Here is a 14,064-nt window from a genome sequence, read left to right on the forward strand (position 1 = left end):
CCATTGGATTCTCCTTCTTCAACCGACTCTTTTTTTGAGTCTCTACTTTCTCGCATGACTTATTTTTCACTTATTTCTTTCAAGTTGTTGCTTCATGCTTTACCATTTAACACATGATTGAAGAATGAGATTTTTTATTTCACTACCCTCATAAACACCGACTTCATTTCATATTGCCCAGCAGGACTCATATGCACTAATGATCTCTCTCCATGGGTATGGGGATTGATATATTTTGATGTGGTTTTGGTGCATAATGACAATAAAAAATCAGGCAAAGTTCATTGGTGAAATCCAACAAAGACACTCATATGTGTTCGGGTACACTCTCTCACCTAGTTATAGGCTTTGTCCTTTGACTAACTACTCATTATTCAACCTATTCAGTCTATGTCTAATTCAACATCCAATCCCGAAACAGTCAAACTTAAGAACCCTAATCATTCACAACCACATAATCTTATCCTAAAATTTAATTCATATGTTTCTAGTATAGCACAATTGGGCAACAGTAAATACACAATTAACCAGACTCGGTTTTATTGACTACACATTTTGTCACTACACTTTAAAACAAACATCATACAGAAATAAAACACATAACAATTACTCCTACACCCTAAACATACAATCTAAACAGTAGTCCTAAACAATCCTACACATGCATCCTAAACATTCATCCTAAACATTCATCCTAAATTACAAAACAAAAATAACAAATCCTAAATTACAAAATAGAAATAACAGAACAAATAACAGAGGAACCATTTTCATTCAGATCACAAATGCTCATCAGAGCAAATATTCAACACCTTCAACATCTTCAGCATCACCAACATCATCAGCAACATCACCAACAAACTCAGTTCCATCTCCAAAAGCTCCTGACCCCTCTGGAAAGGTAGGCCTGACCCTAGGCCAAGGAAACTGTTGTGTAAAACTGTTCGTGGATTCCCAAAATTGGTTCCATGGACTCAACTACTGGAAAGCAGCAAACAATGCTTGCTGCTGGAACATTTGTCCTTGTCTTAACATCTCATTTTGGAGCTCCAAATGCTCCGTATGCATTGTTAGCTTGTGAAGCTGCTCCTGAGTGGAGAACTCTTGATATGGTGCCGAGTGTGGCATCAGTTGTGGTTGTACTAGCGCAGGTGGAGGAGGTTGTGGTTGACATGATCCTTGGCCCTGATCTTGGTCGGGCTCCTCTTTGAAATTTTGAGAGATGTACAGCAAGGTAATAGGAGGTTTAATCTTCTCGGTTCTGTTCACCACAACCCCATGTTGTGCGCACAATTCAGTGATCAGAGAAAGGAATCCCACTACACCCTTCTTTCTAGCCCGCACAACAGTTTTGTACATCTCCTGTGAAATGATTCTAGCCACATGGATTCTCAGGCCGTGGAGGATGGCATAGATAATGTGGCAGTTGAACAGTGGCAGAGATGATACGTGACTATTAGGGATCACGTTGTCTAGGAGGAATATCATCCACAGCTGGGTCAATGAAGTCATGTGCTTGCGGTAAATCCATAATGGATGACCATCAAAGTTAGTGGTGAAAGACTGTCCAGAAATGCACAACTTCTGAGCGGTGTTGGTCGAGTCGAACCGGCCTTGGGCTAGACTACGAGACTATTGAATCAACCATTTGTACTCATCCTCAGTCCCATTGGTTGTTGCATCATATAAGCTACCCAACAGTTCATTGATTGTATCTCTGTTAAATAGCACCGTTTTTTCTTTCACCCATGATTTGTAAGCCAGTTCTTCTCCCCCATCCTCTAGCGGGTAAACATTTGCATAAAATTCACGTATGACCTTTGTATCAAATTTGTCATTTGGGGTGGCCATTATCCACCATTTAAGCCGATCCAAATGCATAGTGAAAACAGGAAGGTCCTCTAGTTGTAAATGCACTCGCCTCTCTGGCACAAAAATCTAGTTGAGGAGCAGGAGATAACGATCCTCCTGCCTTTCTTCTTGAATTTAGTTCTGTCGAATGTTTGTGGGGCCTAGGAGGTTGATACACCCTTCACTTTCTTAGGAGGAGGGGGATCCTTTTTAGCAATAGACTTTCTCCTCCTGTAACACAACAAAACCAAATACATAGTGAGTGACATTGCATAAATTAATTCACAAATGATATTCATTGCTATAATGTCACTATTACAACCATTTAACCAACTCGAACACATGAGTGCCACTATTACGAATATTATTTGGGGTTTCCACTTAGGAACCTCGTGTTTCTTGATGTGGGCACTCATGGTAACACAACAACAATGCAATGCAATGCAATACTAATGATAAAGTAGCATCAAGAGCAACCTAAAGTATCTAAATGTTCCGAAATGAAAGTTATTAAAATGCACAAATAGAGAAGTAATAGGTTCAAGATGCCAAAAATGCACTTAAAATGGTCCGCTCATGATGCAAAGCTTGTGTCTGTGCACTAACGGGTGAAGAATAAGAGAACTTCGACTCTTGGAGAGATTCATGAGCTTAGTTTTCGTGTTTGATTGCACTGGGGATGTGAGGTGTTCTTGAGCGAGGATCCCTCGTTGGAGCGAGACACTCAGAAAAATATGGACCTGTCAGCCTTGTCTGAGCGAGGAGTTCTCGCTAGGGCGAGGATTGGACAGAACATTTTTAAAAAAAATTAGCTCTCCTAGCTTGGGTGAGGCCACTCTTGCTTAAGCGAGGGACCTGGCACTAAAGGGTCAGTTTCCTCGCCTGAGCGAGAAATGCCCAAAATTTCATATTTTTTGTTGTTGTTGAATGCATACAGCAAATAAAGTTGGATTGCCTTCCAGTTAGCGCTTGTTTAATGTCATTAGCTCGACGCCTATTCTATTACACATATGATAAGTTGATGATTGTGGTGAGTCGCTCGACATCACCACCCAAGTACCCAGCTTCTCTGAGATGTTGGGTCTTGCAATTTGATCGCACCATGTGATTTAACTTCCTTAATTAGGAAGGGTCCTAACCATTTAGACCTTAGTTTGCCCGGAAACAACTTCATACGAGAGTTAAACAACAACTCACTCTGACCCACCCAGAAGTCTTTTTGACAGAGCTTCTGGTTATGATATAGCTTGACCTTCTCTTTGTATAATTTGGTAGATTCATAGGCAATGAGCCTCATCTCCTCAAAGGGTTGCAACTGAAGTTTCTTTTGGTCACTTGCTGCTTTGGGGTCCAGATTGAAAAACTTGAGGGTCCAGAATGCTTTATGCTCAAGCTCTACATGTAAATGTCAGGTTTTCTCATATACCAACTGAAATGGGGACAGTCTAGTGGGTGCTTTGAATGTTGTTCGGTATGCCCATAGTGCATCATCTAATCGAAGAGACCAATCCTTTCTTGTGGTTGACATAGTTTTTTCTAGAGTTCTCTTGATCTCTCGATTGGACACCTCCACTTGTCCATTTGTTTGCAGATGATAAGGTGATGATACCTTGTGTTGTCCCCATAGTGTTGTAGGACCTTCTCCAATTGTGAATTGCAGAAATGTGATCCTTTGTCACTGATGAGTACCCGAGGTGTGCCAAACCGACTGAATACATTCCTCTTCAAAAACTTGGTCACAGTCTTAGTATCATCCTTTTGTGCAGCTATGGCCTCTACCCATTTGAACACATAATCCACCGCCACTAGAATGTATACTTGTGAACATGACGGTGGAAATGGTCCCATAAAGTCAATTCCCCAGCAATCAAACACTTCAATTTCCTGAATGTTTGTCAAAGGGATTTCATTCCTCTTAGAGATCTCGCCTGATCTCTGACATTTATCATATTGTAGTGTATACTGATGTGCATCCTTGAATACAGAAGGCCAATAGAAGCCAGATTGGAGGACTTTTGCAGTTGTCCTCTCTCCATTAAAGTGCCCTCCATATGGCGAGCTGTGACAGTGCCATAGGATATTCTTGGCTTCTTCTGTACATACACACCTTCTCAATAGTTTGTTCGACCCAATCTTAAAAAGATGAAGGTCGTTCCACACATACTGACGGGACTCTCACAAGAATCTACTCTTTTGATGCCATGACAACTCTTCAAGAATGACCCCTGCAGCTTTAAAGTTAGCCATGTCAGCAAACCATGGCCTTTCCTAAACCATAAGAAGCTTCTCATCAGGAAATTCCTCCACCACCTCTGATTCTCTTACTGTGACCTCTTGATTGACCAGTCTTGACAGATGATCTGCAACATAATTCTCTTTTTATCATTGATCACCAAGTCGAATTCCTGCAACAACAAAACCCAAAGCAACAATCTCGACTTGGAGTCTGATTTAGTTAGCAAGTATTTTATAGCAGCATGATCAGTAAAAATTATGACTTTGGAGCCAATCAAATAGGATCTAAATTTTTCCAAAGCATACACTATAGCTAGTAGTTCTTTTTCTGTGGTGGCAAAATTAACTTGTGTCTCATTGAGTACCTTACTAGCATGGTGTATGTCATGGAAAAATTTAGCCTTTTGTTGTCCTAATACCGCGCTGACAGCATAATCACTAGCACGACATAAGTTCAAAATCAAGATGCCAGTCGGGCGCTACTATAATAGGAGTAGAAATCAGTTTTTGTTTTAAGGATTCAAAAGATTTGACACACTCAACATCAAATTGAAAAATTGTTTCTTTGTTTAAAAGATTGTTGAGTGGCTTTGCTATTTTAGAAAAGTCTTTAATAAACCTTCTATAGAAACCTGCATGCCCAAGGAAACTCCGAATTCCCTTGACATTAAGTGGTGGTGGAAGGTCCTTGATGACCTCTATCTTTGCCTTGCCAACTTCGATGCCCATGGAAGAGATCTTGTGTCCTAAGACCACTCCCCCAGTCACCTTGAAGTGACAATTTTCCCAGTTCAGTACCAGGTTTGTCTCAACACATCATTGTAGAACGATATCCAGATTTGCCAAGCAGCTCTCAAATAACGACCCGAAGACCGAGAAGTCATCCATAAAGACCTTAATGCACTGCTCCACAATATAAAAAAATATAGCTAACATGCACCTCTCAAATGTTGTCGGTGCATTACATAGTCCAAATGGCATCTTCCTATATGTGAAGACACCAAAAGGACAAGTGAAAATTGTTTTTTCATAGTCTTGGGAATCCACATTGATCTGATTATAACCAGAATATCCATCCAGGAAATAGTAAAATTCTTGTCCAGCCAATCTTTCTATCATTTGGTCCATGAATGGTAGAGGAAAGTGATCTTTGCGAGTGGCCTGGTTCAATTTCCGGTAATCAATACACATTCGCCAACCAGTGACTGTTCTGGTCGGAATGAGTTCATCCTTGTCATTCCTGACCACAGTCTTACCTCCCTTCTTTGGGACCACCTGAACAGGACTAACCCACTTACTATCAGATATGAGATAAATCATCCCATCACCTAATAGTTTCACCACTTCCTTCTTCACCACTTCCTTCAAAGTGGGATTAAGACGCCTCCGAGGTTGCGCCATATGGATCTTATGCATGCAGTAAGATGGACTGATTCCATGCAAATCAGCTAGTGTCCACCCTATTGCTCCTACATTCTTCCTCAGCACCCCAATTAATAATTGTTCTTCATCACATGTAAGGGCACTGTTGATGATTACCGGTTTCTGCCCTCATTCTTCTAAAAATACATACTTCAAATGTGAAGGAAGTACTTTTAACTCCACCTTTGGAACTTCAACTGTCTTCTCTTTCCCCAACTCTTAAACATGATTCTAATTAGATACAACATTGTGGGATGCATCTAACTCTGCCAAACATGTCTTGATAACCTTATCCTCATTTATATTGTTTCCTTCTAAGTCTCCCCTCAAAACCTTCTCCAAAAGACTGCTCCTACTCAAATAAATGTCATCGAGCATGAATAATTCCGCAATGACATCCATCTGAAAGCAGTGTTGCTTGTCCTTCGGATGCTGCATACATTCAAAAACATTAAAATTCACCTCTTGGTCTTCAACTCTTACTTTCAACTTTCCATCATCAACATAAATAATAACTTGGGCAGTCTTCATGAAGGGCCTGTCCAAAATAAGAGGAACCTCCTTATCCTCTTCAATATCCATGATGACAAAATCTACAGGAAATACCAACCCATCTACCTTCACCAAAACATCCTCTGCAACTCCATCAGCAAGTTGCAAAGTCATCCGAGTAGGCGTGATTTCCAAATCCCCAATTCTTTTCAACATAGAAAGGGGCATCAAATTAATGCTGACACCCAAATCAAGTAGTGTCTTTCCCATAGACAATTCATCAATAGTGACCGAAATAGTGAAGCTACCAAGATCTTTAGTCTTCTTAGGCAAAGACTTCTAAATGATAGCACTACATCCAGCTTCTAAGGTTACTGTCTCTTCCGACAACTTTCTTTTCTTTGTCAACAAGTCCTTCATGAATTTAGCATACACATGCATTTTTTCCATCGCCTCCATGAATGGAATGTTGATATGGAGATTCTTGAATAAATCCAAGAACCTAGTACATTGTCGCTCTTTGTCTTTCTTGGAAGGTCTCAATGGATAAGGGAGATCCTTCAACTGAGGTAGGTCACCCTTCCTCTTATCAATGTTCTCCCTTATATCATCCTTATTGACAACCCCTTCCTCATCTTGTACCACTTCACCCTTCTGTGTCTCTCTGACTATCTTATATGATTTTCCAGCTTCAGTATTTCTCAGAACATCTTCCTCAACAACCAAGTTCTCACCAATACCCTTACCAATTACCTTACCACATCTAGTAGTGATAGATTTGTAGTGTTATTCTGGGTTGGTTTGAGTGTTGGCTGAGAATTGTTGTCGATCTGAGTTTTGTTCTGCCAATTGCTTAGCCAACTGACCCACCTGAGTCTCCAAATTTATGATAGAAGCATAAATATTTTTCTGGTTTGAAATGGAGACTTGCATAAACTTCTCCAATGTTTCTTCCAACTTTGTATGCCTCTCATGTAATGGTGGATGTGGACCTTGCTGATAAGATGGTTGATATGGTGGTTTCCTGTTAAATGGTCATGCATCTTGCCTCCACCCAAAATTCTGATTCTAGTTCTGGTTTCCCTTCCAACCCTGTGAAAACAGATTGTTGAACAAAGGGTTGTTAGGGAAATTAGCCCGGTGAGGTTGATTGTTAACATACTGACCTCTTCTACTTGTGTATTGGTAGGCATTAAGCAATGACCAGTAACATGATCACCCCCACAAAACTCACAGTATAGCACATGTTGATGAACAGAAGGAGTTTACACCACATTCAATTGTTGAGGCAACTTGGACATTTGCTTTGTAAGTGCCTCAATCTACCATGTCAGAATTTTGTTCTGAGCGAGAATGGCGTTAGAAGTATTCGAATCTAACACTCCTCTCTTTTGTACCATCCTTCTATTATGCCGAGCCTGCCGATCTGTAGCAGATAATGCAGTAATAATTCTAGTGGCTTGCTCATCATCCACTGTCATCATGGTGCTACCAGCTGCGACATCCAATAGCGTCTTAGTCTCTAGCTTCAATCTATTACAAAAGATGTTTAGTTAATCAACATCTTCAAATCCATGATTGAGACATTTCCTCAGCAACATTTGGAAATGTTCCCATGCCTCATAAAAAGCTTCCTCATCACTTTGTCTGAATGTTGAGATTTCAAACTTTGCATGCACATACCTCGCCGGAGGGAAAAATCTTGTTAAGAACTTTGTTTCCAAATCACTCCAATTGGTCAAGCTTTAGGTTGGATGTGATTTTAGCCATTCCCTAGCTTCACCAAGGAGGGAAAATGGAAAGAGCATCATGTATGCAGCTTCCCTCTTGGTGTCAGAATACCCCATAGTGGCCACCAACTCATAAAAATTGTCCAAATGAGCATATGAATCTTCATAATCCTTCCCCGTGAACTGATAAGCACTAACTAGATTCATATAGGCAGGCTTTATTTCCACTACCCTGGCGGTGTGTGGAATCACAATGCTAGAGTAGTGTCGAGTACCTTGATACATAGCATAGTCTCCTAAAGTTCTCCTTGGAGGATTAAGTCTTAGGTTATTATGAGCAGCATTATTGACATTCTCCATCTTCTCGGACTGAGATTATGAAACTGAAGGAATTGTAGCCGATTCAGAGCTACACTGTGCTTCCTGAGGACCCTGTTGTTTCTTATCTTTTGCTTTCTTCTGGTTACTTTTAGCAGACATCTCAATCTCTGGATTGTATTGTAGTTGTTCTTCTTTATATTTACCTCGCAAAAGCATAAATAAGAAAACTACAGCAAAGGTTAGCACAAGGGTTAATACTATACTACAAAGAATTGAAGAATAACTATGTACAAAACTCAATAAACTTTATAAAGAACTAATGTAAATCACTCATTGCTCCCCAACAGCGATGCCAAGACCTTGTTAGATATTTACGGAACGACAAGTGTATCGTATCGTCCAAGTAATAAAATCTGGTAAAATACCGAGATATCATCCTCACGGAGCAAACTAGATTTTCGCTAATTTCTACAAGAAGGAATTGAGTGTATATTTATTATGGTGTTTTTATAAAATTTTGTGTTTAATTGTAAAAACTCATAAATTGAACAAAAAGCAAGTAAAATAAATTGGGATCAAAATACATCGTTCTTTCCAAATGACATCCATGAATTCAATTCCAAGTGAATTGTGAAGTTACTAATTCAGATGCACATATCATTCAAATCATTCACATCAATCCCTTGAGTGTAAAATCCTTAGATAATTGCTCAAATACCAATTCCTTGGATATTTGATCAATTAACTAGCATTACGTTCCATGTAAAAGCAATTCATGCGTCATTCTCCATTCCTGGAGCAATGATGTATGAAGGAAGATGATTCAGGTTTAGTGTCAAGTTTAAGTTCCCAATTAAACTTGAACCCAAGAACAAGAAATTAGTAGCAAATTAAATTCATGCATTAAGAACGAGATTAACTTCCCAAAATCAAATAACAATTACAATGGAATCGAATCCAGGAGTACAAAGGTTAGAAGATTACATTTCGAATCCCTCAACAAGATCTAATTACTCCTTCTCGCTTTTACAACACTCGAATCATGAAATTATACAAGGACTAATGTGAACTAGAATCGTTTCCATGATTTCTATCCTAATCTCCTTGTGTTTCTCTCTACTTTCGTGCTGAATATCTTCTGAAAAGTGAATAGTGTCTCCTTCTTACTTCTGAAATCGCCAATATCAGTTCCAACTTCCACACTCGCGCCCAAGCTAGATTCTCGCTTGGGCGAGTCAATAAGAGGCTCTCAGACCTAAGCACCTTGCTTAGGCGAGGATCATATAGGACAACAGGGATTTTTTGCTCCACTTGTCGCTTGGGCGAGGGACAACAATAATTTCTAGTGATTTTTCTCCTATTTGTGGCTTGAGCGACCCTATCCTCGCTTGGGCGAGGCTTACGATGCTCAAAAGTATCAATCTTCTACTTTTTGTCCTTTTTTCATGAATCTTATCCTGAAACAACATAAACACATAAAAGTTCCTACACATAACAAGATTACTGTTATTAAGAATCTTACACAGTTACAGCATAAATATGCACTAAGTGCCCAAAAAGCATATGAATTTCCTTAACAATTTGGCACTTAACAATTTCTACCACAAAATATAAACCCAAACATTCACCCTATTTCTATCTTTTATCTCTATTTCTTCACACGAGCATCAAATTAATAGTTCAATGGAATGGGAAAACGACAAAGTCTCACAGTGTTAAAAGGGAAAAGGTTTGTCTGGAAAGAAAGAAATGAGAGTTAATGGTGTTAAAACAGTAAAGGATATAACTTTAGTGGAGTGGAAAAAGTTGTCATATGTCAATTTATTATTGGGTACATGTACCACAAGTACTTATGGTACTTTATACAAATTGACATGTGGCAACCTTTTCCACTCCACTAAAGTTATATCATGTACTGTTTTAACACTGTTAGATCTCATTTCTTTCTTTCCACACAAACCTTGTCCCTTTTTACACTGTGAGACTCTGCCCTTTTCCCATTCCATTGAACTATTAATTTGATGCTCGTGTGAAGAAATGGAGATAAAAGGTAAAAAGAGGGTGAATGTTTGGGTTTATATTTTATGGTAGAAACAACAATAATTTATGGTGATTTTTCTCCTATTTGTGGCGAGCCACCCTATCCTTGCTTGGGCGAGGCTTGCGATGCTCAGAAGTATCAATCTTCTACTTTTTCTCCTTTTTTTCATGAATCTTATCCTGAAACAACATAAACACATAAAAGTTTCTACACGGAACAAGATTACTAAGTTATCAGGAATCTTACACAGCTACAGCATAAATGTGCACTAAGTGCCCAAAAAGCATATGAATTTCCTTAACAATTTGGCACTTAACAATTTCTACCACAAAATATAAACTCAAACATTCATCCTCTTTCTATATTTTATCTCTATTTCTTCACACGAGCATCAAATTAACATTTCAATGGAATGGGAAAAGGGCAGAGTCTCATAGTGTAAAAAGGGAAAAGGCTTGTATGGAAAGAAAGAAATGAGAGTTAAGTGTGTTAAAACAGTAAAAGATATAACTTTAGTGGAGTGGAAAAAGTTGCCACATGTCAATTTATTATTGGGTACATGTACCACGAGTACTTATGGTACTGTATACAAATTGACATGTGGCAACCTTTTCCACTCCACTAAAGTTATATCCTTTACTGTTTTAACACCGTTAGATCTCATTTCTTTCTTTCCACACAAACTTTTTCCCTTTTTACATTGTGAGACTCTGCCCTTTTCCCATTCCATTGAACTGTTAATTTGATGTTCGTGTGAAGAAATAGAGATAAAAGATAGAAAGAGGGTGAATGTTTGGGTTTATATTTTGTGGTAGAAATAAAATAAGGGTTTTAAATTTGGAGTGTGAAATAGAATTCCAAAAATATCATGGCAATTGCCAAAATGTTCCTCACAAAGTTATGTCTTTCTCTTTGACCTCATAAAGACCATGGGAAGGAAACCATAGTCTGACGGTGGGTTATGTCTTTCTCTTTAACCTCATAAAGACCATGGGAAGAAAACCATAGTCTGACGGTGGGTTATGTCTTTCTCTTTGACCTCATAAAGACCATGGGAAGGAAGCCATAGTTTGACAGTAGGTGAAATTTAGAACAGTAGAAGTGAAGGGAAAATGTTTGTATGGAAGTGAAGAAATGAGAGAAATAAGTGTTAACAGAGTTAAAACTGGAAAGAATATAAGTTTAGTGGAATGAAGAGGTGACCAAATGTCAATTTATTATTGGCTATCTGTACAACAAGTACATATGGCATTGTATATAAGTTATGTCCTTGTATATATGTCCTCCCATAAAGAATTGTGTAGTTAAGTAATAAAATCTTTATAATATATAAAAAAAAAAGTAATTTTAATTAAAATTTTATGTTAAATAAAATGAAAGCACAACAAAACTTAAATATACGAGTGTAAAATTTATATATTATAGTGTAAATTTATTTGCATTGTTAGCACATCATCGACCAATAATTTGTATTACTTTTATTTGAGAGTCAATGCTCGTTAACATATGAATGATAGATAATTTATTGGAAAACACTCACAATAACATGACATTGTATACATGTTAAATCCTAAATATATGTGTGTTTAAACCACATATAATCTATCTATTATTTATTTTATAGTATACTTATATAAAGAGAAAACATTGTTTAATTACCTATAGTGTAAATTTTGATTTCATATTTTGCCCTCAATACTTTAATTTCTTAAAAGAACCATATAATCATATATAATTAACATCAACATATAATCACACTTTAACCTTCATTTAACAATTAAAATAAAGACAAAAAAATATAATATAAATATACTCATTAAAAATTATACTATAAAGTACATTTAATACAAAAAATATTTTAATTCACCAAAATAAAATAATTAAAACTTAAATACTTGACAGCAGAAAAAAAAAGTGTCCCAATAGACACAAACATACTAGTTTATATCTATACTATTAATAAAGGGAAAACTTGGTATAATTTGTGTTTTCCTATTTTGCCCTCAATATCTTTTTATTTCTACCAAAAAATCATATAATATTATTTTCTTATTTTATCCTTATTATCTTCTTATTTTAAAAGTGTATTTAAAAAATTGAATATTAGACCAATTGAATAAATTCCACCGTAAATTTAGCGCAAAAAATTATATTTGAATTTATAAAATACAAACTATACATTACAAACGATAGGAAAGCGGGTTGACAGGCACGACAGTGCATGTCAACACGCTAGTCACTATATAAAGTCAAAACTCTTTTTAACTACCATGCCATGGTATAATTTTTTAATTCCAATTTAGCCCTCACTTTAACATAACCTCCTTTATCCAAATCTTATAACCTCCTTTATCCAATTTTTTTTAAATATTTCTCTCATTATCTAAAACTGTTAAACTGCCTCTCATTATCCAAAACTCTTCTCTCACGTTCTCTCATTCCCATCCCTTCTCTCCTTCTTCATCCACAATCATCTCCTTCTCTCAATTTGTGTGTGAATTGTGATGAAAGAATGAAGCTTTATAGAAAAAGAAAGAGACTCAATAACCTAATAATGTAAATGGGTTCTCTCTTGGAGGACTTTGAATTCATGAGGGATGGAAAATAGGGATCCTTCACCATAAATGCATCGTTGTCTTGAATAGAGCATCGTGGATCCTTCACCAGAAGTGTTCCACTATGTCTAAGACTACAATTGGGATCAGCACAGAGGGCAGTGAGTTGGGGAGTAGTTTTCTATTGGAGTCGGTTTGGATTATCAAGTTATCTGAAGTTGTTGTGCCTCATTCTACAATTGCAAACTCATTCAACTTATCATCTATTCTCACTCTCCAATTAGAAATTATGCAATTATTCAGTGTTAACAACAATTTTTTATGGTAATAAATCAAACCTCTTAATGTTATTTATTCTACAACTAGAGTATATAAAATTTGATTTTAATGGGTCATCTGTTGGTACATAGAATTTTTTTTATGATATTTGATGAGAAAGGAACTCGTATTTTTAACCGCTTTGTGGAAAAAAAAATTGTTACGATTTACTTTTATTGTGAGGATATAATTTGGTGTTGATGTTTTGTGTTTTGTGATGTAATAAATCAATTTTAACCAATGTGTATCAAATGTTTTGATATGAAATTTCATATTCTTCATGAGTTGTATTTGGGGTTAACAGCTAATGCAAATTGGCATCAAGTTGAGGAGGTTCGTGAGCCTATGAATGAAGCAAAAGACAATGTTGTATCAGTGGATGCTCAACCAATTAAGAAAAAATGTAATGAAAAAAATGTTATTACATAATATTATAGATATGAGTGGCGTTTTTAAGATGTATAGGAATGTATGGTTTGGATCATTTGGAAAAATGCTAAGTTTGTTGTGAATTTTGATGCTGGGTTTGGAGAGATAGGAAGTGAAATACTAAGGAAGACACAAAAGATTGTGTTAAATAGAGAGGTTAGTAGTAAATGTAATTTTGTTATATAGTTATTGGTATTCATCGTATTCATATTGTGGTCCTTTATCTCTTCTTCTAAGAAATGAATGCTATTGTTCAGAATAGAAATTATTTTACTGTAACAACAAATATTGCTTTAGTATCCATAACATGAACATCTAATCCATGAATATTGTAACTAGTAGATTACTTATTAACTGATACATAAGACATAAAATATGGTCAACAAAATGGATGGCTCATTTCATTATTTGGACTTATATTGCATGTTTTCTTTGCATTTATCTTATATTTTAGTTGTCATGTTTGATTTATTGTCAATATTGTTTACTATCATCTGCATCATTGTTGTCAAGTACATAAGAGATAGTAGAGTTTGTGAGATTGAAATCACAATTCAAGAAGAAATAGGTAGCAATGCAAGGAAAATATAATCTAATTAGTGTTATACATTATTGTTCATTTTGTTCTATCATATTGAGATTATATTTATCCTAAAATGTCATTGTTGTT

Source organism: Lupinus angustifolius, chromosome LG02, assembly GCF_001865875.1.
Source record: "Lupinus angustifolius cultivar Tanjil chromosome LG02, LupAngTanjil_v1.0, whole genome shotgun sequence".
Taxonomy (NCBI): domain Eukaryota; kingdom Viridiplantae; phylum Streptophyta; class Magnoliopsida; order Fabales; family Fabaceae; genus Lupinus; species Lupinus angustifolius.